This window comes from Eschrichtius robustus, chromosome X (genome assembly GCF_028021215.1).
Source record: "Eschrichtius robustus isolate mEscRob2 chromosome X, mEscRob2.pri, whole genome shotgun sequence".
Classification (NCBI taxonomy): Eukaryota; Metazoa; Chordata; class Mammalia; order Artiodactyla; family Eschrichtiidae; genus Eschrichtius; species Eschrichtius robustus.
This window is the reverse complement of record NC_090845.1, coordinates 43,857,877-43,884,172: the sequence shown is the minus strand read 5'-3', so window position 1 is coordinate 43,884,172 and position 26,296 is coordinate 43,857,877. Positions and strand designations below refer to the sequence as shown.

The window sequence follows — 26,296 nt, the reverse complement described above, 5'->3', positions numbered from 1 at the left end:
AATGCTGATCAAAAGAAAGAATTCAGAGCAAAGAAAATTACAAGGATAAAGTGGGCCTTTCAATCTGGCGGCAGCCATCAGGTGAGACGAGATGGGCACTTGCTAGTACATCCAGGAGCTATGGAGGAAGAAGCAGTCCCACATAATTTGCTTTCTGCTCAGGGTGCACTGCTGGCAGAACCGCCAGCTCTCTGCACTGCAGAGGGCCCCTTGCCCCACCCAGCCTGACAAGGTACACAGGCTGGGCTACAAGGCCAAGCAAGGTTATGTCATATATCGGATTCGTGTGTGCTGTGGTGCCCGCAAATGCCCAGTTCCTAAGGGTGCCACCTACAGCAAGCCTCTCCATCATGGTGTCAACCAGCTCAAGTTTGCTCGAAGCCTTCATTCTGTTGCCAAGAAGTGAACTGGACGTCACTGTGGGGCCCTAAGGGTCCTGAATTCTTACTGGGTTGGTGAAGATTCTACTTACAAATTTTTTGAGGTTATCATCATTGATCCATTTCATAATGCTATCAGAAGAAACCCTGTCACCCAGTGGATCACCAAACCAGTCCACAAGCACAGGGAGATGTGGGGGCTGACATCTGCAGGCAGAAAGAGCCGCGGCCTTGGAAAGGGCCACAAGTCCCACCACACTATTGGTGGGTCTCGCCGTGCAGCTTGGAGAAGGCGCAATACTCTCCAGCTCCACCATTACCGCTAATATAAACAATGCTTGTAAAATTCTTACCTAATAAACAATTTAGGACATTCATGTCCGCTTAAAGGTGTTTTTTAATTTGTCTGTTAAAACTAGTTGTCTCCAGATTATTTCATTGAATGCATTGTCAAATTATGAAAATTAAAGTGCAATAATGTGTGAAGACTTTAAGTGATGGTGTATCTTGTTTCTAATAAGGGAAATGCCTTTGTTTTTGCTTTATTAGGGAGTTGATATGTCCGTGTTTAAAATGCTGTTTGGTACAATAGGTGTAAAATAAATTCTGGAAAAGAGGAGTGCAGAAACTAGCCATGTAGATTTGTTGATGCATGTGATGAAACCTACAGCTTTACTGGGGTAATGCAATGCTCTGCTGGTTTACTCTAAAGTGGCTGTTTTATGGAGTTTGGCAAGGACAAACTTTTTAAATTGGATTTTCCTTGGAAATGTGAAGGAAGTCCTGATCCTTTATCATGATCATATGCAGAAAAACAGTGAAAGTTGACTAGGGCCCACATTTTTAGACTTAATCTAATATTCCATTTATGTAACAGCTGCTTCCGAAAGGCAAAAAGTAAAGAAGTGTCACCATTTTTAAGAGAATTGAACAAACCTGTTGCAAGAGGGTTTTCTTACAAATGAAAACATCCTGGTTAACCTAAATTAAACTGCCTTGGCCTCCATGGTACCACTGATGTTCACATAAAAGATGGGAGCTACTGGTTTAATCCCAGGACTGGGATCTGTAGAACACTGAACTTCATGCAAAATAGTCATGGTATTTACACTGGTGTATACTGAAACTGATGGAAATTGAACATTAGGTAAATGAGAAGGGAGTTAATTAGCCCTAAGGTTTGTAAGCTAGTAATGCTAGGATTGGGAAATTGGTGTCCATCAGATACCTTCCAAGTGTGGGAGGATAGAAAAAGCTTGGATCAAAATTTTAAATGTTTTATCTGTAATATTAGTTTGTGACCATTATGAACTCTCTAAGCCACCACAGAGGGGAAAGCAGGGTTGGTTTTATTTAAAAGTGACACTGCTAAGTCTAATCAGTGTTATTTTGGGTCAAGCCACTTTATCCATTCCCATAAGGATACTGAGAAAAGTCATGTAGTTGGTGTCAATACAAGTTCAATTGGTTTTCAATTTTATGTGTTGTCTACAGTTATTTTTCTCATCCCTGCTCAAACTACCCTCAAGAGCCTCACCATTCCACAAACTTGCCAGGCCACCAGTTGTGGCTGGGCATACCACCACATTCTGCTTGCATCATGTCTTCCCATAGACTAGGCTTCTGTTTCCCAGGGTGGATTTGAGTGTATAGGAAATATGGAAGAGGAATTGCCCCAATCCTTTCCAATTCTTGGTTTGCTATCTTAACAGGTAGGTTAATTCTGAAATCTAATTGCTGGTTTTCTTGAACCAATTTTTCTCGTATTTTCTTCAAGGGTCTTGAAAGGTCCACTTAATGATTTCCAGAAAACATGCAGCAGGCTCGCAAAACGTTTTGAGACCCAAATTTCTTCCCACTCAAAAAAAAAAATCTTAAACCATATAATTTCTTGTGTAGAGCTTGTTCAACTATACATAATAATAGAATAAATGTCTATTAAACTAAAAAGAAAGGATAAAGTGGGATATAAAGAGACATGTCATAATGCTAAAAGGGTTATTTAATTCACCCCAAAGACTTAACAATCCTAAATGTGTAAACACCTAACAACAGTGCTTCAAAATATGTGAAGCAAAAACTGTCAGATCTAAAATTAGAAGTAGAAAAATCCACAATTACAGTTGGAGACTTCAACATTCCTCTCTAATTAATATATAGAACTAGCAGACAGAAAATCAGCAAGAATATGTAAGAACTGAACACTATTATCAACCAAGTGGAATTAGCTTATATGTACAGAACACTCTATCCAACAATTGCAGAATATATATTCTTTCAACAAGATAGATCACCTCCTGGGTCACAAAACAAACCTCAAATATAAAAGAGCTGAAATCATATAGAATATGTTCCTTGACCATAAAGGAAATAAAATAGAAATCGACAACAGAGAGATAAGAGGAAAAGCTCCAAACACTTGGCTATTGGATATCATATATCTAAATAACCCATTAATCAAAGATAAACTTTTAAGGGAAATTAGAAAATATTTTTAATTAAAGAAAAATGAAAATACAACATAACTCAATTTGTGGGCTTAGAGGGAAACTCATAGCAGTAAATGATATTTTAGGGAAAAAAATCTCTCATATAAATACAGGTGACCCTTGAACAATCAGGGGTCAGGGGTGCCAAACCTCTGCACAGTCAAAAATCCATATCTAACTTATTGTCAGCCCTCCCTATCCGTGGTTCCTCCATAACCTCAGTTCCTCTGTATTGGCAGTTTAACATCTGTGGATTCAACCAACCATGTGGATAGTGTAGTACTGTAGTATTTACTATTGAAAATAATCCACATATAAGTGGTCCTGCACAGTTCATACCCCTGTTGTTCAAGGGTCAACTGTAATCTATGCTTCCCCCTTAGGAACCTAGAAAAAGAGCAAAATAAACCCAAAGCAAGCAGAAAAAGGAAATAAGATAAAGCAGAAATCAATGAAGCTGAAAACAGAAAAACAACAGAGAAAAATAAATGAAAACAAAAGCTGGTCCTTTGAAAAGATCAATAAAATTGATAAACCTCTAGCAAAACTGAGAAGGAAAAAAAAGAGCAAATTACCAATATGAGGAATGAAAGAGGAGATTATCACTATAGACCCCACAGACATAAAAAGATAATAAGGGGATACTACCATGAATAACTCTACACACATAAGTTAGACAACTTAAATGAAATGGACAGACTGCTCGAAAACCACAAACTACTAAAACTCATTGAAGATGAAACAGGTAACCTGAATAATGACCCATCTATTAAGGAAATTAAATTCACAGCTAAAAATCTTTTTTAAAAGAAATGCCCAGGCTCAGATGGTTTCACTGGCAAATTCCAACAAACATTTAAAGAAAAGATAACACCATTTTATAGGCAAGGGGTTATGGCACAGGGACTACAGTCAGACTTCCTGAATTTTAATCTCTGCTCAGCCACTTACCAATTCTGTGCTCTTGGGAAACTGTTAACATTTCCGTGCTTCAGAATGTTTCATTATTGGTTCAAAAGGGGAAAATAATAGTACTGTACTTATAGGATTGATATGAGTATTGAATAAATTATTAAATATAAAGTAAAAAAATAAAAATAAAAAAAAAGAAAAGATAACACCAATTCTGCAAGATCTCGTCCAGAAAATAGGAGAGGATAGAATCTTTCCCAACTCATTTTATGAAGCCCTGACACCAAACCCAGACAAACATAATACGAAAAAGAAAACTATAGACCAATATCCCTCATGAATATAAAAGCAAATACCCTCAACAAAATATTAGCAAATCTTACAGCAATATATAAAACCCTACAACCAAGTGGGGTTTCTCCCAGGAATGAAAAGCAGGTTCAATATTTGAAAATCAATCAATGTAATCAACATATTAAGTCTAAAAAAGAAAAACCAAATGATAATATCAGTTGATGAGGACAAAACCATTTGTCAAAATTCAAAATGCATTCATAATAGAAACTCTCAGCATACTAGGAATAGAAGGGAACTTCCTCAACTTGATAAAGAACTTAAAGGTGAAATAAGAAAAAGCTGTGCTCTCTCATCACTTCTATTAAACATCATACTAGAAGTCTTAGCCTGTGCAAAAAGGGACAAAAAATATATAAAAGGTATAGAGATTGAAAGAAAAAATGAAAGTATCCCTACTCCTAAACAGCATGATTGTTTGCTTAGAATATATCAGAGAAATCTATTTTTTTAAGTCCTATAACTAACAGCTTAGCAAGGAAGCAGGATATAAGGTCAATACAAAAATCAATCATATTTCTATATGGTGGCAATAAACAACTAGAAACTGAATCTTTAAAAAAATATATCATTTACAACAGCTCCAAAGAAATGAAACATTCAGGTATATATCTAACAAAACATGTACAGGATCTCTATGCTGAACACTACAAAACATAGATGCTTCCATGAAAAAATCAAAGAAAATCTAAAGAAATGGAGAAATATACTACATTCATGTGGTGGAAGATTCAGCATATTAAAGATGTCATTTCTGCCCAAAGTCATCAGATTCATCATTAGATTTAACCTAATTCAAACAAAAATGCCAGTAGGATTTTTTGTAAATATAGACAAGATGAGTCTAAAATTTATAAAGAACAGCAAAAGATCTAGAATAGCTAAAACAAATTTTAAAAAGAAGAATAAAGTTGGAGAAACACACTGATTTTAAGGCATAATATAAAGCTACAGTAATCAAGACAGTGGTATTGATGAAGTGATAAAAACAGATCAATCTCTCAACAAAAGAGAGAGTTAAGATACTGACCTACATAAATATAGGCAACTGATTTTTGAAACAGGTGCAAAAGCAATTTAAAGGAGGAAGGATAGTCTTTTGAACGAACGGTGTGGGAACAATTAGACATCCATATGTAAAAAACAGATCTCCACCTAAACTTCACATCATGTACAAAGATTAACTTGATAGAGGCACATATCTAAATGTAAAACATATAACTAGAAAACTTTTAGAAGAAAACATAGGAGAAAATCTTCATGATCTAGGGTTAATATAAGAGTTCTTAGACATGAGTCCTTTTAAAAAATGATAAATTGGACTTCATCAAAATTAAAATCTTGCTTGGTGAATGACACCATTAAGAGAATAAAAAACCAAGCCACAGATGTAGAGAAAATATTTACTGATAAATCACATAACCAACAAAGGATTTTTATTCAGAATATTAAAAAAAAAAAACGAAAAAACTCTCAGACTTCCCCGGCAGTCCAGTGGTTAAGCCTCCGTGCTTCCAATGCAGGGGGTGTGGGTTCAATCCCTGGTCGGGGAACTAAGATCCCACATGCTGCACAGTGCAGCCAAACAAAACAAAACAAAACAAAAAACAAAACTCTCAAAACACCACAGCAAGAAAACTACCAAATTTAAATTAAAGCAAAATACTTGAACAAATACTCCTCTCAACAAATACTTGAGTAAAATACTCCTCTGATGGGCTCAATAAAAGTCATGAATTTTAACTTAGTTTGGCTAATTGTAAGGGTAAGAGCAACACTACTTCCAGCTCCCTACATCCCAAGGCAGAAGCTGGCCCAAACGGATTATTTTTTCAAAAACATTTTATTGTGAAATATTACAGAATTTTGTTTTAGTAATCACCAGGGGAAAAGTAGGTTGAAAAAATTACTCCTACTCCTGTTCTATATCCTCAACCCACTTCACCCCCTCCTCCTTGGTGTTTTAGAATTTTGGTTCAGACTTCCTATGCAGAGGATTCCCTACGCTGCATGGAAACTTGGCACTTTGGTCTTTGTATGAATGGGCACCATATTTCGATTATTTCTGAGTTTGGGTGTTTATTGGAAGATATTTGTTTCATACCTCTTTCAATAAAGTTGTCAAGCTGATCCAGAATATTTATAAATACCAGTTTGTTTGTGAACCACGTTTTAACCCACCCTTCCTGTTTCTCAGGATGTTTCAAATCTGTATGCATTTAATACTCAGTGGTGTTGTAGATCATTAAATTTTATTAATGTGAAAGAGATCCATTCTTTTGCTTGACTCCATTTTAAATCTTTTGGGTGCTGACAGGGCAGATTGCAACCCTCCATTTGGGCTCTATTCTCCATTTTCATCCTGGACAACTGCAAACCAATGATTGATACTGAGTACTAGTTGAGCCTGCTTGGGGAAGGGGGTGAGGGTAGTCAGGGCTGAGCAGTGTCTAGTGCCTGGAACTCACTGAGCATTTGCTGAATTTGTTAATTTGATTATACTATTCAGTAGTGTGAAAAGGCAAGTGTTAAAATAAAACCTGTTAGGGAAAAGGAGGCTCTATCACAACAAGCTGCAGTATATTTTGCCAAAGCTATTAGATTTTTGAGGCAGCTGGTAGTTTATCAATTTTTATTGCTCCAATATAGTTATTTTATGGCTATTACTAGCAAAAGCGGATTATAGGAATAGTGTTTGACAGGAAAGAAGGGCCCAGTGTGAGTCTATTTGTTCTGGATCTCTAAAACAAAGGTTCTTAATGTCATCCTCTCGGTTTATAGATAGAACAGTAACATGATAGGAAAGACATCAGTTTCTCATTTTGTGAGAGTAGTTCCAGAAAGTCTTTCTGCAGTTTTCTTGAGCACCTGCAGAGGTATCCAGTTTTTTTCCTGAGAAGACCTCTTCAGGTACCAGCATGATCACAAAGGTATTTCAAGGTGCTCTTACAGCATTAAAACCAGCAGTCAGTAGTAGATATCAGGGACTTTGTAAAGGATGGGGCATGGTCCACAGACAATGTTGTAGGATGTTCGGGGTATAATATAATATATATAATTACAATATAATTTTCAAAATTAAGAACATGACTCACATACAAATACAGAATGAACACATGTCAAAGACTAATTTATTAGTGAGGGACCCAGCATTATGTAAGGTTGATTCAAAGAATATTTGAGAGATTCAGTATATACAGATACTGAAAGTAAAAATGCTAGAATAAGATAGCTAAATTAGATAGAAAAGTGGTTAATGCACTATAGGACAGTTAATCCATAGTCTTTGGGATTATTTCTTCTGCCAAACAGAAATTTTTTTCATCTCTACCAGACAAAAATCTTTAAGTTAACATGTCACTTCAAAAAGTCTGGACCCTAATCATTAGTGAATAATAAGCCAAACAAAGATGTAATCCCCTAGAGAACTAAATAATCCTTGGGTGGGCCCCTCAGTCAATGCTCCAGAATGACAACGAAAGGACATTTGGTCGTCCTTTTGTATTATTTTTTAAGTTTTAAAACAATTTCTATTAACAGAGGGTTAATAGTTTTATACCTGAGTCTAAGTCTTTGGAAGTAAAATTAAGGTTCTAGGGGGCCCACCTTTGGAATAGTGTAGTAGCGCTTCTATATTTTACTTTACACATGTGTTTCAAAATAGTCATTTATTTACCTTTCAAAGCAATCATAGGATCTTAGAAGTCATCTGAGATCCAGTCATCTCCTAGGGCAGGAATGCGTTCTTTAGCAGTCTTGACAGGTAATCATGAAGCATTTGTGCGCAAGAAGGAAGGAAACTAACATTACTGAGTGCCTATTATGTACAAATTTATTTTCAAAGGGCCAAATTTCTTTTCTCACAGTAATACGTTACCTATACATTTAGCCGCATTTATCAAATAAATAGATCTCTTCGGCATAATTGCTTTGAATTATACCTTAATTTAAAAATTTATACACAGTATAATTTACCCTTTTTAATGTACAGTTCAAGTTCTGACAAATACCTATGGTTGTAATTACCACCAAAAACAAGATACAGAACAGTTCCAAGCATAATTTCCTTTTAAATGTCAATTAATCAACAAGCATTTATTGACTACTGACGTGTCCAGTAGTTACTGGTCAGTCTTTGCAGATAGCAGGAGAGTGTGAAAAGGCAGGAGAAGTAAAAGATATGATGCCTCTCTCCAAAGAACTTCCACAGTCTAAACTGCAGGGCACAGTTGCACACACACAAACCAAGCACAAATAAGCAATCTACTAGGTAATAATCTGCATGACATGTGGGTTCTGGTATTGATACTGCCATCATGTGACCTTGAATAAGCCATTTATTATTATTATTCTGTTTTTTTTTTTAAAGTATTGTCCCCACCCCAGATCTACAGAGTCAGAGACTCTGAGGGTGAAGCCCAATAATCTTGGTGGGGTTTTTTTGTTTTTTTTTTTAAATTAATAGCTACTCTATTTATTTATTTATTTATTTATTTTTAGCTGTGTTGGGTCTTTGTTTCGTGCGAGGGCTTTCTCTAGTTGCGGCAAGTGGGGGCCACTCTTCATCGCAGTGCGCGGGCCTCTCACTATCGCGGCCCCTCCCGTTGCGGGGCACAGGCTCCAGACGCGCAGGCTCAGCAGTTGTGGCTCACGGGCCCAGTTGCTCCGCGGCATGTGGGATCTTCCCAGACCAGGGCTCGAACCTGTGTCCCCTGCATTAGCAGGCAGATTCTCAACCACTGCGCCACCAGGGAAGCCCATTATTATTATTTCTTATCTGGGACTTTCTTTCCTCATTCATAACTGGAAGGGGTTGTCCTAGACAATCTCTTAGGTCTCTCCTAATTGTAAGCACATGTGAATCAGGTCGTGAGGGTTCAGAGTGATGGTGGAAGCCTGGGAAGTTGAGAACAGCTTTATGGCATTGAGGCAGTCCATGGGTTGGCCCCTCAGGGTTAGCGAACGAAGTAGTTAGTGAGGGATGCAGCATGCAGCTGAAAGATATGACCTGTCATAGGGCTGTGAAGGGAGCAAATGAATGGATGTTGGTCCAGTGGAGTGAAGAAGAACTGAAAGGTGTCATCCTGGAAGACAGTGTTGAGCCCAAGCTTTGAACTGTTTGAGAGCCAGGGAGAGACATGAGGATTAGGAAGTTTGGTTGTCTACTAAGTAAAGAGGAGTGACACCTTGATGACAGTGATCCACAGCAATCTCTTACTGACAAACTGCCATGAACATGCCCTCTAGATGCCAGGAATACAGCAGTACAAAACCTGCTCTTTCAGTTATTTATTGCTGCATAACAAATCACCCCAAAATTTAGTGACTTAAAATAACAACCATTTTATTTGCTCATAATTCTGTGGGTCAGCAATTTGGGCTAGAATCAGCTGAGTGGTTCTTCTGCTAGTCTTTCCGAGAGTTCCTCATGAAGTTAGTCATCTGGCAATATGACTAGGGTTGAGTATTTAAGATGGCCTCATTCACATGTCTGATGGTTGGCTGTTGACTGGCCTCTCCATATCATCTCTCTTCCTCCAGCAGACTAGCTGGGGCTTCTTCACATGGTTGCTTCAGGGTTCTCAGGGAGGAGAGAAAAGCTACAAGATTTCTTGAGACCTAGGCTCAGAAGTCACCCAGAGTTACTCATGCTGCACTTATTGGCCAAAGCAAATTACAAGAACAGCTCAGATTCAAGGAGTAGAGAAATAGACTCCACCTCCTGATGGGAGGAGCTGCAAAGTCACACTGTAAAGTGGTGTATATACAGAAATGAAAAGACTTGGTGGCCATTAAGCACTCTTATCACACCATTCCATTTGGGAAAATGAGTGTTGAGCACATAGTCCTGTGGGCCTTGAGAGATGGAAGGAACCACTGAGGTGAAAAAAATGAGCTTTTGAGTGAATCCTGAGAAACATGCAGATAGAACAAACACAGAAGAATGTGGAGAACTTCAGGCAGAGGCAGTACAAAGTGGCAGGATGACTCATGGTATGTTTAGACTCTAGTGAATGCACACTTGGGTGGAGTGGGTAGAGAAGAGGATTTAAGACATAAGTGGTAAGGATGGTGGGAAAGGTTATGCTTGGGCGTGGGGGACTTTACCTGCTAGGCTCTCAGGAGTACAGGCATACCTACTATGCTGTGAGCAGCCAGGAGTACATGGTGGCTTAGTGGCAGGAGTGGATATGGTGGTATAGGGAAGAGGCCTTTAAGAGCCTGCATCTTTATGAACAGCAGTTTGGAAGGAAGTTGAGTTTGACCTGGAGTGGCACAGAGATCATGGCAAGAAATCAGCCTAGAGATGGTTTCCCTAAAGGCAAGTGCCTACATGGATTCTCCTCAAGGGGCTAAAGGGCATAATTGGAGCTTTTACAGGTAGGTTTATTTAGAAGTATAAAAAAATGTTTATCCTGGATTGAATTGGTTATCCTAGAGAGAGCTAACTTTAGGCTCATAACACACACAAACACACCCCCCTCTCTCCTGTATAAGATTCGAGTTTCATGTGAGACAAGTAGGATACAACTGTTTACAGTCAAAGTTTTGTTTGTATTTGAAAAGAAAAAATCCTAGTGCTCTTTAACATTATAAGTGGGCAAGGAATCATGGATGAGGCTAGAAACCATGATGCAGCTAGGGAAAAGCTGCCTGCAGTTTTGACTGTAATCTAAACTACGGAGCCATGCTCTGCCCAGGCAGACTGTATAGTCACAGTGGCAGCATAGGAAAACACCAGTTTTCTTTTGACAGTCTGCAAAATGTATATTTCTTTTCCAAACTACTGCTTTCCACAGGATTTATGTGGCCATTAGAACACATTATGTGTAATTTTTTTAAACACAAAATGAGAAGTGATGTTTGGTTTGTTAATTAAACAGCAGGCAGCAAACAGATAACCAACAAGGACCTACTGTATAGCTCAGGGAACTATACTCAATATTTTGTAATAACCTATAAGGGAAAATAATCTGAAAAAGAATACACACACACACACACACACACACACACATGTATCTGAATCACTTTGCTGTGCACCTAAAACTAACACAAAATTGTAAATCAACTATACTTCAATAAAAAATAAAAAACCAGCAGGCAACAATTCTGTTTCAGGTATTTGTGAGAGACAGAACGTAGAGAATCTGAAGCTCTACTATCACTATGGGAGGGGCAGTTTAGTTGTAAAGCTTCAGGTCATGTGTATACGAAATAGGTCACAGAGTAAGGAAGTATGGCATTAGGTGCCAAAGTGAATAAAAAAGACAGGACTTAAAATGAGAGAATATGGCGCAGAGGATAACATCCAAGTGAGTGGGTTTTGGGGAAATGGAGAATCTCCTAAGCTAGAATTTCCAAGAATTTGGAATTGGCCCAGGCAGGATTGATTGGCAGGAAGAAGAGGACAGGATGATCCAGCTGTGAGGAAAGGCTCCAGGTAAACTTGAGTGTTGGATTGTTGGTGGTATTGGGGGAGGGGAGCCAGTGAGGAAACAGTTCAGAGATGACTTCCCAGTCTGTGTGCTTAAGACGTCTGTTCCACCTAGTTGCCCTGAAATCCCAGGTGAAGAACTGTCCTCAGTTGATGGATTGTGTCATGTGAAAACATTACAAAACAACTGAAACTAATAGACAGGAAAAGAAAGGATATTTAGGTTCCTCTTTACACATACAGGGCTTTATCCACTGTCTAGTAGGTGAATGGGTGGCCCTTTGTGCATACATCATAGGATAGGGAAAAGCTCTCCAAGTGAAAACACATCTCCTCTGCCCATGGTGCTTGCTCAGACTGAGCCAGACCATAGCATGCAGCAGTTATGCAAGAAAGGGACCTCCACTGCATTTTCTAATGACATAGTATTCTAGGGAGATATCTGAGTGGGCATGCTGTTTTTGTCAATTCTCTCCTCAATGTGCGCCTCAAAACTGGAGAGGTTTCCTGTAAAAAGATGTGTTTTCTTTTAGGATCTGAGAAATTATAGATGGTTCATATCATGGGGGTTCCAAGAAATCATGCCTCATCAGTGTCCTCAACAGTTAGCTTTTTAAAAAAGTATAAAAATAGCATTTAGTGATTATCCAAATTACTTATTTTGTGGGGAGGTACTCAGGTTTATACACTTGAGGAGTGCCTACACATGGGCCTGGTATATAGCAACCACTCGAGTGTTAGTTGATTCTGAGCTACTTTTTGCAGCTTCTTTATGAAGTATAGCAATGCACTAAATTTTTGCTGAACGTGAGTCTTTAATGTTGGGAGGACAAGTAAAACCATCAAAAGGGGCCATCTGATCCAATCTTTGGATATTATATAGGACACCCATACCTCTAAATATTCCTAAGGACAACTGAGGACAATTTTTAAAATTTCGCCCATGGACACCATGTTTGAAGGCTTGCCTACCAAACACACCACACCTATGGATTATTATTATTATTTTTTAAATTACTCATCTCCATGATATCATTTTATTTTTTTAAACATCTTTATTGGAGTATAATTGCTTTCCAATGGTGTGCCAGTTTCTGCTTTATAACAAAGTGAATCAGTTATACATATACATATGTCCCCATATCTCTTCTTCCCTCTTGCATCTCCCTTCCTCCCACCCTCCCTATCCCACCCCTCTAGGTGGTCACAAAGCACCGAGCTGATCTCCCTTTGCTATGCGGCTGCTTCCCACAAGCTATATATTTTACGTTTCATAGTGTATATACGTCCATGCCACTCTCTCACTTTGTCCCACCTTACCCTGCCCCCTCCCCGTATCCTCAAGCCCATTCTCTAGTAGGTCTGAGTCTTTATTCCCATCTTGCCCCTAGGTTCTTCGTGACTTTTTTTTTTTTTTTTTAGATTCCATATATATGTGTTAGCATATGGTATTTGTTTTTGTCTTTCTGATTTACTTCACTCTGTATGACAGACTCTAGGTCCATCCACCTCACTATAAATAACTCAATTTTGTTTCTTTTTATGGCTGAGTAATATTCCATTGTATATATGTGCCACATCTTCTTTATCCATTCATCTGTCGACGGACACTTAGGTTGCTTCCATGTCCTGGCTACTGTAAACAGAGCTGCAATGAACATTGTGGTACATGACTCTTTTTGAATTACGGTTTTCTCAGGGCATATGCCCAGTAATGGGACTGCTGGGTCGTACGGTAGTTCTACTTTTAGTCTTTTAAGGAACCTCCATACTGTTCTCCATATTGGCTGTATCCATTTACATTCCCACCAACAGTGCAAGAGGGTTCCCTTTTCTCCACACCCTCTCCAGCATTTATTGTTTCTAGATTTTTTGATGATGGCCATTCTGACTGGTGTGAGATGATATCTCATTGCAGTTTTGATTTGCATTTCTTTAATGATTAATGATGTTAAGCATTCTTTCATGTGTTTGTTGGCAATCTGTATATCTTCTTTGGAGAAATGTCTACTTAGGTGTTCTGCCCATTTTTGGATTGGGTTGTTTGTTTTTTTGATATTGAGCTGCATGAGCTGCTTGTAAATTTTGGAGATTAATCCTTTGTCAGTTGCTTCATTTGCAAATATTTTCTCCCATTCTGAGGGTTGTCTTCTCATCTTGTTATGGTTTCCTTTGCTGTGCAGAAGCTTTGAAGTTTCATTAGGTCCCATTTGTTTATTTTTGTTTTTATTTCCATTTCTCTAGGAGGTGGGTCAGAAAGGATCTTGCTGTGATTTGTGTCATAGAGTGTTCTGCCTATGTTTTCCTCTAAGAGTTTGATAGTGTTTGGCCCTACATTTAGGTCTTTAATCCATTTTGAGTTTATTTTTGTGTATGGTGTTAGGGAGTGTTCTAATTTCATTCTTTTACATGTACCTTTCCAGTTTTCCCAGCACCACTTATTGAAGAGGTGGGCTTTTCTCCACTGTATATTCTTGCCTCCTTTATCGAAGATAAGGTGACCATATGTGCATGGGTTTACCTCTGGACTTTCTATGCTGTTCCATTGATCTATATTTCTGTTTTTGTGCCAGTACCATACTGTCTTGATTACTGTGGCTTTGTAGTATAGTCTGAAGTCAGGGAGCCTGATTCCTCCAGCTCCGTTTTTCTTTCTCAAGATTGCTTTGGCTATTCGGGGTCTTTTGTGTTTCCATACAAATTCTGAAATTTTTTGTTCTAGTTCTGTGAAAAATGCCAGTGGTAGTTTGATAGGGATTGCACTGAATCTGTAGATTGCTTTGGGTAGTAGAGTCATTTTCACAATGTTGATTCTTCCAATCCAAGAACATGGTATATCTCTCCATCTATTTGTATCATCTTTAATTTCTTTCATCAGTGTCTTATAATTTTCTGCATACAAGTCTTGTGGCTCCTTAGGTAGGTTTATTCCTAGATAATTTATTCTTTTTGTTGCAGTGGTAAATGGGAGTGTTTTCTTAATTTCACTTTCAGATTTTTCAACATTAGTGTATAGGAATGCAAGAGATCTGTGCATTAATTTTGTATCCTGCTCCTTTACCAAATTCATTGATTAGCTCTAGTAGTTTTCTGGTAGCATCTTTAGGATTCTCTATGTATAGTATCATGTCATCTACAAACAGTGACAGCTTTACTTCTTCTTTTCCGATTTGGATTCCTTTTATTTCTTTTCCTTCTCTGATTGCTGTGGCTAACACTTCCAAAACTATGTTGAATAATAGTGGTGAGAGTGGGCAAACTTGTCTTCTTCCTGATCTTAGTGGAAATGGTCTCAGTTTTTCACCACTGAAGACGATGTTGGCTGTGGGTTTGTCATAAATGGCCTTTATTATGTTGAGGCAAGTTCCCTCTATGCCTACTTTCTGGAGGGTTTTTATCATAAATGGGTGTTGAATTTTGTCAAAAGCTTTCTCTGCATCTATTGAGATGATCATATGATTTTTCTCCTTCAATTTGTTAATATGGTGTATCACATTGATTGATTTGCGTATATTGAAGAATCCTTGCATTCCTGGGATAAACCCCACTTGATGATGATGTATGATCCTTTTAATGTGCTGTTGGATTCTGTTTGCTAGTATTTTGTTCAGGATTTTTGCATCTATGGTCATCAGTGATATTGGCCTGTAGTTTTCTTTCTTTGTGACATCTTTGTCTGGTTTTGGTATCAGGGTGATGGTGGCCTCGTAGAATGAGTTTGAGAGTGTTCCTCCCTCTGCTATATTTTGGAAGAGTTTGAGAAGGATAGGTGTTAGCTCTTCTCTAAATGTTTGACAGAATTCGCCTGTGAAGCCATCTGGTCCTGGGCTTTTGTTTGTTGGAAGATTTTTAATCACAGTTTCAATTTCAGTGCTTGTGATTGGTCTGTTCATATTTTCTATTTCTTCCTGGTTCAGCCTCGGAAGGTTGTGCATTTCTAAGAATTTGTCCATTTCTTCCAGGTTGTCCATTTTATTGCCATAGAGTTGCTTGTAGTAATCTCTCAGGATCCCATGTATTTCTGAAGGGTCAGTTGTTACTTCTCCTTTTTCATTTCTATTTCTACTGATTTGAGTCTTCTCCCTTTTTTTCTTGATGAGTCTGGCTAATGGTTTATTCATTTTCTTTATCTTCTCAAAGAACCAGCTTTTAGTTTTATTGATCTTTGCTATCGTTTCCTTAATTTCTTTTTCATTTATTTCTGATCTGATCTTTATGCTTTCTTTCCTTCTGCTAACTTTGGGGCTTTTTTGTTCGTCTTTCTCTAGTTGCTTTAGGTGTAAGCTTAGGTTGTTTATTTGAGATGTTCCTTGTTTCTTAAGGTAGGATTGTATTGCTATAAACTTCCCTCTTAGAACTGCTTTTGCTGCATTCCATAGGTTTTGGGTCGTCGTGTTTTCATTATCATTTGTTTGGAATTTTTTGATTTCCTCTTTGATTTCTTCAGTGATCTCTTGGTTATTAAGTAGCGTATTGTTTAGCCTCCATGTGTTCGTATTTTTTACAGATTTTTTCCTGTAATTGATATCTAGTCTCATAGCGTTGTGGTCGGAAAGGACACTTGATATGATTTCAATTTTCTTAAATTTACCAAGGCTTGATTTGTGACCCAAGATATGATCTATCCTGGAGAATGTTCCATGAGCACTTGAGAAGAATGTGTATTCTGTTGTTTTTGGATGGAATGTCCTACAAATATCAATTAAGTCCATCCTGTTTAATGTATCATTTAAAGCTTGTGTTTCCTTATTTATTTTCATTTTGGATGATCTGTCCATTGGTGAAAGTGGGGTGTTAAAGTCCTCTACTATGACTGTGTTACTGTCCACTTCCCCTTCTATGGCTGTTAGTATTTGCCTTATGTAGTGAGGTGCTCCTATGTTGGGTGCATAAATATTTACAATTGTTGTATCTTCTTCTTGGATTGATCCCTTGATCATTATGTAGTGTCCTTCTTTGTCTCTTGTAATAGTCTTTGTTTAAAAGTCTATTTTGTCTGATATGAGAATTGCTACTCCAGCTTTCTTTTGATTTCCATTTGCATGGAATATCTTTTTCCATCCCCTCACTTTCAGTCTGTATGTGTCCCTAGGTCTGAGGTGGGTCTCTTGTAGACAGCATATATATGGGTCTTGTTTTGGTATCCATTCAGCCAGTCTATGTCTCTTGGTTGGAGCATTTAATCCATTTACATTTAAGATAATTATCCATATGTATGTTCCTACTACCATTTTCTTAATTGTTTTGGGTTTGTTATTGTAGGCCTTTTCCTTCTCTTGTGTTTCCTGCCTAGAGAAGTTCCTTTAGCATTTGTTGTAAAGCTGGTTTGGTAGTGCTGAATTCTCTTAGCTTTTGCTTGTCTGTAAAGGTTTTAATTTCTCCGTCAACTCTGAATGAGATCCTTGCTGGTTAGAGTAAACTTGGTTGTAGGTTTTTCTCCTTCATCACTTTAAATATGTCCTGCCACTCCCTTCTGGCTTGCAGAGTTTCTGCTGAAAGATCAGCTGTTAACCTTATGGGGATTCCCTTGTGTGTTATTTGTTCTTTTTCCCTTGCTGCTTTTAATATGTTTTCTCTATATTTAATTTTTGATAGTTTGAGTAATATGTGTCTTGGCGTGTTTTCCTTGGATTTATCCCGTATGGGACTCTCTGTGCTTCCTGGACTTGACTGTTTCCTTTCCCATATTAGGGAAGTTTTCAACTATAATCTCTTCAAATATTTTCTCAGTCCCTTTCTTTTTCTCTTCTTCTTCTGGGACCCCTATAATTCGAGTGTTGGTGCATTTAATGTTGTCTCAGAGGTCTCTGAGACTGTCCTCAGTTCTTTTCATTCTTTTTTTCTTTATTCTGCTCTGCAGTAGTTATTTCCACTATTTTATCTTCCAGGTCACTCATCCGTTCTTCTGCCTCAGTTATTCTGCTATTGATCCCTTCTAGAGAATTTTAAATTTCATTTATTGTGTTGTTCATCACTGTTTGTTTGCTCTTTAGTTCTTCTAGGTCCTTGTTAAACGTTTCTTGTATTTTCTCCATTCTATTTCCAAGATTTTGGATCAACTTTACTATCATTACTCTGAATTCTTTTTCAGGTAGAATGCCTATTTCCTCTTCATTTGTTTGGTCTGGTGGGTTTTTACCTTGCTCCTTCATCTGCTGTTTCTCTGTCTTCTCATTTTGATTAACTTACTGTGTTTGGAGTCTCGTTTTCACAGGCTACAGTTCGTATTTCCCTTTGTTTTTGGTGTCTGGCCCCAGTGGCTAAGGTTGGTTCAGTGGGTTGTGTAGGCTTCCTGGTGGAGGGGACTAGTGCCTGTGTTCTGGTGAATGAGGCTGGACCTTGTCTTTCTGGTGGGCAGGTCCACGTCTGGTGGTGTGTTTTGGGGTGTCTGTGGCCTTATTATGATTTTAGGCAGCCTGTCTGCTAATGGGTGGGGCTGTGTTCCTGTCTTGCTAGTTGTTTGGCATAGGGTGTCCAGCACTGTAGCTTGCTGGTCGTTGAGTGGAGCTGGGTCTTGGCGTTGAGATGGAGATCTCTGGGAGATTTTCACCGTTTGATATTACATGGAGCTGGGAGGTCTCTTGTGGACCAGTGTCCTGAACTTGGCTCTCACACCTCAGAGGCACAGCCCTGACGCCTGGCTGGAGCACCAAGAGCTTGTTATCCATACGGCTCAGAATAAAAGGGAGGAAAAAAAGAGAGAAAGAAAGAAGAAGATAAAATAAAATAAAATAAAATAAAATAAAATAAAATAAGTTATTAAAATAATTATTAAAAAAAATTTAAGTAATAAATAAAGAAAGATAGAAGAGAGCAACCAAACCAAAAAACAAATCAACCAACGATAACAAATGCTAAAAACTATACTTAAAAAAACAAACAAAAAATAAAAACGGACACACAGAACCCCAGGACAAATGGTAAAAGCAAAACTATACAGACAAAATCACACACAGAAGCATACACATCCACACTCACAAAAAGAGAAAAAAGGGAAAAATATATATATATTGTTGCTCCCAAAGTCCACGTCCTCAATTTGGGATGATTTGTTGTCTATTCAGGTATTCCACAGATGCGGGATACATCACGTTGTTTATGGAGATTTAATTCGCTGCTCCTGAGGCTGCTGGGAGAGATTTCCCTTTCTCCTCTTTGTTCGCACAGCTCCTGGGGTTCAGCTTTGGATTTGGACCCACCTCTGCGTGTAGGTCGCCTGGGGGCGTGTGTTCTTTGCTCAGACAGGACGGGGTTAAAGGAGCAGCTGATTCGGGGGCTCTGGCTCACTCAGGCTGGGGGGAGGGAGGGGAGGGGTATGGAATTCGGGGCGAGCCTGCGGCGGCAGAGGCCAGAGTGACGTTGCACCAGCCTGAGGCACTCAGTGTGTTCTCCCGGGGAAGTTGTCCCTGGATCATGGGACCCTGGCAGTGGCGGGCTGCACAGGCTCCCGGGAGGGGAGGTGTGCAGAGTGACCTGTGCTTGCTCACAGGCTTCTTGGTGGCTGCAGCAGCAGCCTTAGCATCTCATGCCCGTCTCTGGGGTCCACGCTGATAGCCGCAGCTTGCGCCGTTCTCTGGAGCTCGTTTAGGCGGTGCTCTGAATCCCCTCTCCTCGCACACCCTGAAACAATGGTCTCTTGCCTCTTAGGCAGGTCGAGACTTTATCCCGACTCCCTCCCGGCTAGCTGTGGCACACTAGCCCCCTTCAGGCTGTGTTCACGCAGCCAACCCCAGTCCTCTCCCTGGGATCCGACCTCCAAAGCCAGAGCCTCAGCTCCCAGCCCCTGCCCGTCCTGGGAGGTGAGCAGAGAAGCCTCTCAGGCTGGTGAGTGCTGGTCAGCACCGATCCTCTGTGCGGGAATCTCTCCGCTTTGCCCTCCGCACCCCTGTTGCTGCCCTCTCCTCCGTGGCTCTGAAGCTTCTCCCCACCCCCCGCCACCTGCAGTCTCCGCCCGCGAAGGGGCTTCCTAGTGTGTGGAAACCTTTCCTCCTTCACAGCTCTCTCCCAGTGGTGCAGGTCCCATCCCTATTCTTTTATCTCTGTTTTTTCTTTTTTCTTTTGCCCTACCCAGGTACGTGGGGAGTTTCTTGCCTTTGGGGAGGTGTGAGGTCTTCTGCCAGCGTTCAGTAGGTGTTCTGTAGGAGTTGTTCCCCACGTAGATGTATTTCTGATGTATTTGTGGGGAGGAAGGTGATCTCCACATCTTACTCTTCTGCCATCTTGAAGCTCCCTCCTATGGATTACTTAATTTCTCCATTTTAATTGACTAAAGGCGAATGTCTCTGACAAGAAAAGGCTTTATTAAACATGAGATAATAATAATAATATATTTAGTATGCCAGACATTGATCAGCATTTTATTCTTTTTTTTTTTAATATTTATTTATTTGGCTGTGCCAGGTCTTAGTTGCGGCACGCAGGATCTTCGTTGCGGCATGCAGGATCTTCGTTGCAGCATGCAGGATCTTTAGTTGCGGCATGCGGGGTCTTTTTTTAGTTGCAGCATGCGGGGTCTTTTTTCAGTTGCGGCATGCAGGCTCTTAGTTGTGGCACGCGGAATCTAGTTCCCTGACCAGGGATCAAACCCAGGCCCCCTGCATTGGGAGCATGGAGTCTTAACCACTGGACCACCAGGGAAGTCCCTATCAGCATTTTATTCTTAATATGCCATCAATTTGGGACTTTCTTGGTGGTGCAGTGGTTAAGAATCCACCTGCCAATTCAGGGGACACGGGTTCGATCCCTGGTCCGGGAAGATCCCACACGCCACAGAGCAACTAAGTCCATGCGCCACAACTACTGAGCCTGCGCTCTAGAGCCCGCGTGCCCCAACTACTGAGCCCACGTGCTGCGACTACTGAAGCTCACACGCCTAGAGCCCATGCTCCGCAACAAGAGAAGCCACCACAGTAAGAAGTCTGCACACCCCAATGAAGAGTAGCCCTCGCTTGACACAACTGGAGAAAGCCCGCATGCAGCAACGAAGACCCAACGCAGACAAACATAAATAAATTTTTAAAATATGCCATTAATCCCACACAATAATCCCAGTGGTTGTTATTGTTAACTTCATTTTACAAATATGGAAACTGTGGCACAAAGAGGTTAAACTCACTCAAGGTTGCATAGTTAGTGAGAAGCAAAAGCAAGATTTAAACAACTTGGGTCTTTGTTACTCTATCCATTTCTAGCATTCAAACTCTAGCTAACTAGTTTTACCATGAATGGCAGTGTAATTCTAGCAATCTCACTCTCAGGTATTTACCCGAGAGAAATGCAAATTTATGTGCACACAAACACTTGCACATGAATTTTTATAGCAGCTCTACTTTTAATCACCCAAAACTGGAAACAACCAAAATGTGGTTTCATATAATAGACTACTACTTTGTAATAAAAAGGGACAAACTATTTGATACACACAACTTGGATGAATCTCAAAAGCATTATGCTGAGTGAAAAAAAGACTCAAAAGATTACATATAGTCTGACTCCATTTATGTGACATCGAAGTGACAAAACTATAGTGTGATAGAGCACAGATCAGTGGCTGCCAGCAGTTGGGGTGGGAACATAGTATGACTGAAAGAGGTAGCACAAAGCAGTTTCCTGGGGTGGTGGAACTGTTTTGTACCTTGACTGTGGTAGTGGTTACACTGATCTACACGTGTGTCAAAATCCACTGAACTATATACACACCCCCAAAAAAGTCAATTATACTATGATAATTAAAGAAAAAGGCAACAGGTCATCATCTTTTCAGTCAGTACGAATTTCTGTATTTCTCATTTACCCAAAATAGACTTTTACAGTTCTATCACCAACACTAGTTTTCAGGTTTAAAAACTAGAAGAGTTACATTATAATGTGAAGCAAAGAATCATTATTAGGCCACACATCCAACCTGAATGATGACAGTTACCCCTAATAAACATTCCTTAAAAGTTAAATGAATTTGGGTGCTTATTCCCTTAAATATAAAAATATTTCACGGGACTTCCCTGGCGGTTCAGTCGTTAAGACCCTGCGCTTCCACAGCAGGGGGCATGGATTCAATCCCTGGTCGGGGAACTAAGATCCCACATGCTGTGTGGCACGGCCAAAAAATTAAAAAAAAATTTTAAGTATTTCAGTAAACTTATTAGATGATACATTTGATATAGCAATTTGCACAGTAAAACAAAAGTAAGTAATCAAAATTAACTTTGGGAAGGAGAACGTGATGGAATGAGAGTGTCATAAGGATGTCATGGACAACCATGGCTCTTTCTACAACTTTTCAGTTTTTACTAGAATGCATTCATGTATCACTAGTATAATTAAAAATAAAAATTTAAAAAGAATTTAAGAAATCCTTCTAGATTGAAATGGAGATGTTTCCCAAGTTGCAATATACTTCCATCCATGGGGCTTCCATTGCCTTCAGGAACCCCTTGGTTACTCCATTTACCAGGTCAGGCTTGTATTCTACTTAACACTTAGTGCCTCACTCATAGCACAGTGGGCACTCAACAACTATCAGCTGAACTGAATTGCACCTGGAAATGTGGAGAATACAAACAACAAACACATGGTCACTAACAAACCCTACGATCTAGAAAGGATAAATCATGCTCTAATTTTGAATGAGGCAAATTATTATTGAGTGCTAACAACATGCTCAATAATTACCACAGGCATACATAGAATTTTAGAAGACAGGAAGACAAACATATAACATACTACCAGTGGTACAGAGGTTTTTAAAGCCTAAAATAGGCAGAACCCAAGATAGAATCAATTATTTCTGGCTCCCTAGCCATAAAACTATAAAATTCAAGGGTTTGAAAAAAAGAAAAATAAGGGGAAAAAACTAACCTGTACTAAGTTTCTATGGGCTGCACATTAGACATTTGTGTAGATTAAGAGTTATTTGAGGACTTAGGTTTCAGCTTGGTCATGTAAAGTATTGGGAGGCCATCATTTCCACCTTTACAACAAGAAAGAAGCTATATTGACTGAAAATCAATGACTCTTCTTGGACCTATCAGAGAAGTGAAGTCATAGGGCAAACCACCAACCCACTATCTGAAGAGACCGGTGCCTGCAGGTAGACACAGGATCTGAACATGTAAGCTGGTAGGAAGATTAAACTAGAGATTCTGACAAATTACTGGAGGCCAGAGTATGGAATGTCATGAGAGTATGAAGCTCTTGGGCTCCACATGGTGAGGGAGGGGTTTCCCATCCTCTTCCAAGTTTTACCAAAAGGAATCCCACAAGGCTCCTACAGGGAAGATAAGGAAATATGTCAGAGAAAGCTTCCATGAAGGTGCTGTTTGGCTGAGGAAAATAGCACTCACTGTGAAATCCACCCAGACCCCTTTCCTTTATCTCTAGTACAGAACAAAAGGCTTAATTTGCGGGGGGACTTAAAATCTATGGCTTGAGGACACTGGTGGATACTCACTGCAGCTGGGCGAAGGAACAGAGGAAAAAGAAAAAGAAGCTCCACCCCTGGAGAAGGGGCAGGAAATCTTGTGAAGGACACACTCAAGACCCAAGTTCCAGTACCTGCCTAAGTTTGAGGCTTAATCAAATCATCGGAGAACTCCCCCTCCCCCAGCAACCACCACCTGGCAAACCAGCTATGTGGTTAGTAACAGTGAAATACAACTGGGAGAGCTGTAAGAGACAGTTCTTGGGAAACAGCACAAAGGAAAAACCCAAAGCCAAGCAGGAGTCAAAAAGAAGGTATCACTAGAGGAATCAGAAATCTCTGGTGCCCATAGCAAAAACAAACATGGAACACAGGCCGACTCCTGACTAGATTAATTAAAATCCCCACACTAAAGGCCTAGCAGAAGGAAACCTGTGTTCTTCTCCTACCCATGTTCAGCTTTTAACATATTTATGAGGTATAATAAAAGGCAGGAAATATTCCAAATGCCAAAACAATCATCAGATCCAGATTCAGTATGACACAGAGGTTGGGACTATCAGAAATGAAATCTAAAAGAATTATGATTACTGTGTTAAAGACTCTAATGGAAAAGGTAGACAATATGCAAGAGCAGATGGATAATTTCAGAAAAGAGATGTTAACTGTGATAAAGAATCAAATGGAAATGCTCAATAAAAAAAGAGTAAAAAACCACCATGCTCAACAGTAGAACTGACACAAACAAGGAAAGAATCAGTGAACATAAAGATCAAGTTTGTTGATCAGGTCAATAAAAATAAAACAAAAAGAGACAAAAGGGAGAAAAAATAGAACACAGCATTCAAGAACTGTGGGACAATAACAAACAGTATAATATGTTTGTAATTGGAACCCCAGAAGGAAGAAAAAAAGAGAGAATGGGGCACAAGAATTATTTGAAGAAATAATGGCTGAGAACTTTCCAAATTAGTGACAGGCAACAAACCACAGACACTAGAAGCTCAGAGAATACCAAGCAGCATAAATATGAAAAAAACTAAAAAGCCACACCTGGGCAAAGACAAAGAGACTGAAGGAAGCCAGAGGAAAAAAGACAAATTAGCTATGGAGGAACAAAGATAAGAATTACAGCAGACTTAACAGAAACCATGCAAGCAAGGCAACAGTGGAGGAGTATGCTGAGAGAGGGGAAAAAACTGTCAACTCAGAATTCCATATTCCATGAAAATATCCTTTAAAAGTGAGGAAAAAAAAGACTTTCTCATACAAACAAAAACAGAATTTACTGACAGCAGATCTGGCATAAACGTTAATGTTAAAGGAAAATTCTTCAGGCAGAAAGATTATGAATAAGATGGGAAGCTGGATTAGCATAAAGAAATGAAGAGCATTGGAAAAGGAATAAATGAAGGTAGAATATAATGTTTTATTTTCAAAATGTTTGAAAAGCCAATTTCCCAGACACCAGCCAAGGGCCAGTCTTGCTAGCAGGCCTTCTAAAGATAGCAGCCTCAGGCCTGCTATGTTAACTCTTTTCAGCACAAGAGGGTATATATTTTTAAAAAAAAACCCTACAGCTAGCATCATACTTAACGGTGAGAGATGGAATGCTTTCTAAGACTGGAACAAATGAAGGATGTCCTCTCTCACCACTACAACTCTGATAAAGAAGAAAAAATAACAGTACTCATATTACCTGACTTCAAGAATCCTATGAAGCTATAATAGTCAAGACAGTGTGGTAATGGCAAAATGATACACACAAAAATCAATTCAACAGAACAGAGATCTCAGAAATAGGCCCGCCCAAGCATAACCACATTTTGATAGAGGTACAAAAGCAATTCCATGGAGAAAGGACAGTCTTTTCAACAAATGGTTCTGGAACTACTGGACATCCATACGCAGGAAGATGAACCTTGACATACACTCCTCATTTTCATGGCTGGTAGGAATGCAAAATGGTAGAACCACTTTGGAAGACAGTTTGGCAGTTTCTTATAAAACCTCAGCAATCCCACTCCTACATATCTACCCAAATCAACTGAAAACTTATGTCCACACAAAATATTTATTCAGCTTTATTCATAATAGCCAAGAAGCTGGAAGCAACCAAGTTGTCCTCAAACAGGTGAATGAACCGTTGTATTCCATACAATGGAATACAATTCAGCGATAAAAAGGAAAAGGCTATTATTTCACATAACATAGATGAATCAAGTAAAAGAAGCAAGACCAAAAAAGGCTACATACTGTATGATTCCATTCATATGACATTCTGAAAAAGGTAGGGCTATAGTTAAAAATTCAGAAGTACACTATTCTGAGGCATTTCTAGGAAACAAAACTGGCTGGATATATTTTTTAACATGGATAGTTCTGACCAGGTCAACTTGAGTAGGAGTTCATGGAAGTTCACATCACCATAACCATATACCATCTCTTTTTAGATAAATGTACTTAATTTTTAAAATAGGGTAATATATTCATGTGGCTTAAAATTCCAAAAGTATATATAAAAGTTTATGCAGTGAAAAGTCTCCCTCCCACCCTCTACCCTGGCCATGTGTGCCCCAAAGCTATCAGTGTCTTGAATATCCTTCCAGAAATATTTTATGTTTATGTAAGCAAAAATTTACATATTATTGCCCCACTATCTATTTTATACAAATGGTAGTATACAATACACATTGTTCTGTTTCTTGCTTTTTTTTCATTTTGTACATCTTGAAGATCATGCAATATCAATGTAATATTCTACTGTATAATCAAGCCTTGATTGATCCTTAGGCTATAACCACTCTTTTGCTATTATAAGCAATACTCCGAGTAATATGCAAACATTTGTTGAATTCATTCCTGGAAGTGTTTGCTGGTTCAAATGATATGTGCACTTATAATTTTGATGGCTATTTCCAAGTCACTTTTTCTTTTTTTAACATCTTTATTGGAGTATAATTGCTTTACAGTGGTGTTAGTTTCTGCTTTATAACAAAGTCAATCAGCTATACATATACATATATCCCCATATCTCCTCCCTCTTGCGTCTCCCTCCTACCCTCCCTATCCCACCCCTCTAGGTGGTCACAAAGCACCAAGCTGATCTCCCTGTGCTGTGTGGCTGTTTCCCACTAGCTATTTTACATTTGGTAGTGTATATATGTCCATGCCACTCTCTCACTTCATCCCAGCTTACCCTATCCCCTCCCCATATCCTCAAGTCCATTCTCTACATCTGCATCTTTATTCCTGTCCTGCCCCTAGGTTCTTCAGAACCTTTTTTTTTTCTTTTTAGAGTCCATAT

General features: G+C 39.2%; 1 protein-coding gene and 1 pseudogene across 4 annotated transcripts in view; one reads left to right on the top strand and one right to left on the bottom strand.

The window, feature by feature from the left end:
• Positions 1-26,296, bottom strand: part of JADE3 (jade family PHD finger 3) — a 165,126-nt gene that overhangs the window by 130,626 nt on the left and 8,204 nt on the right. The gene's annotated exons all lie outside the window — the stretch shown is intronic.
• Positions 92-706, top strand: LOC137756564 (large ribosomal subunit protein eL15-like; annotated as a pseudogene).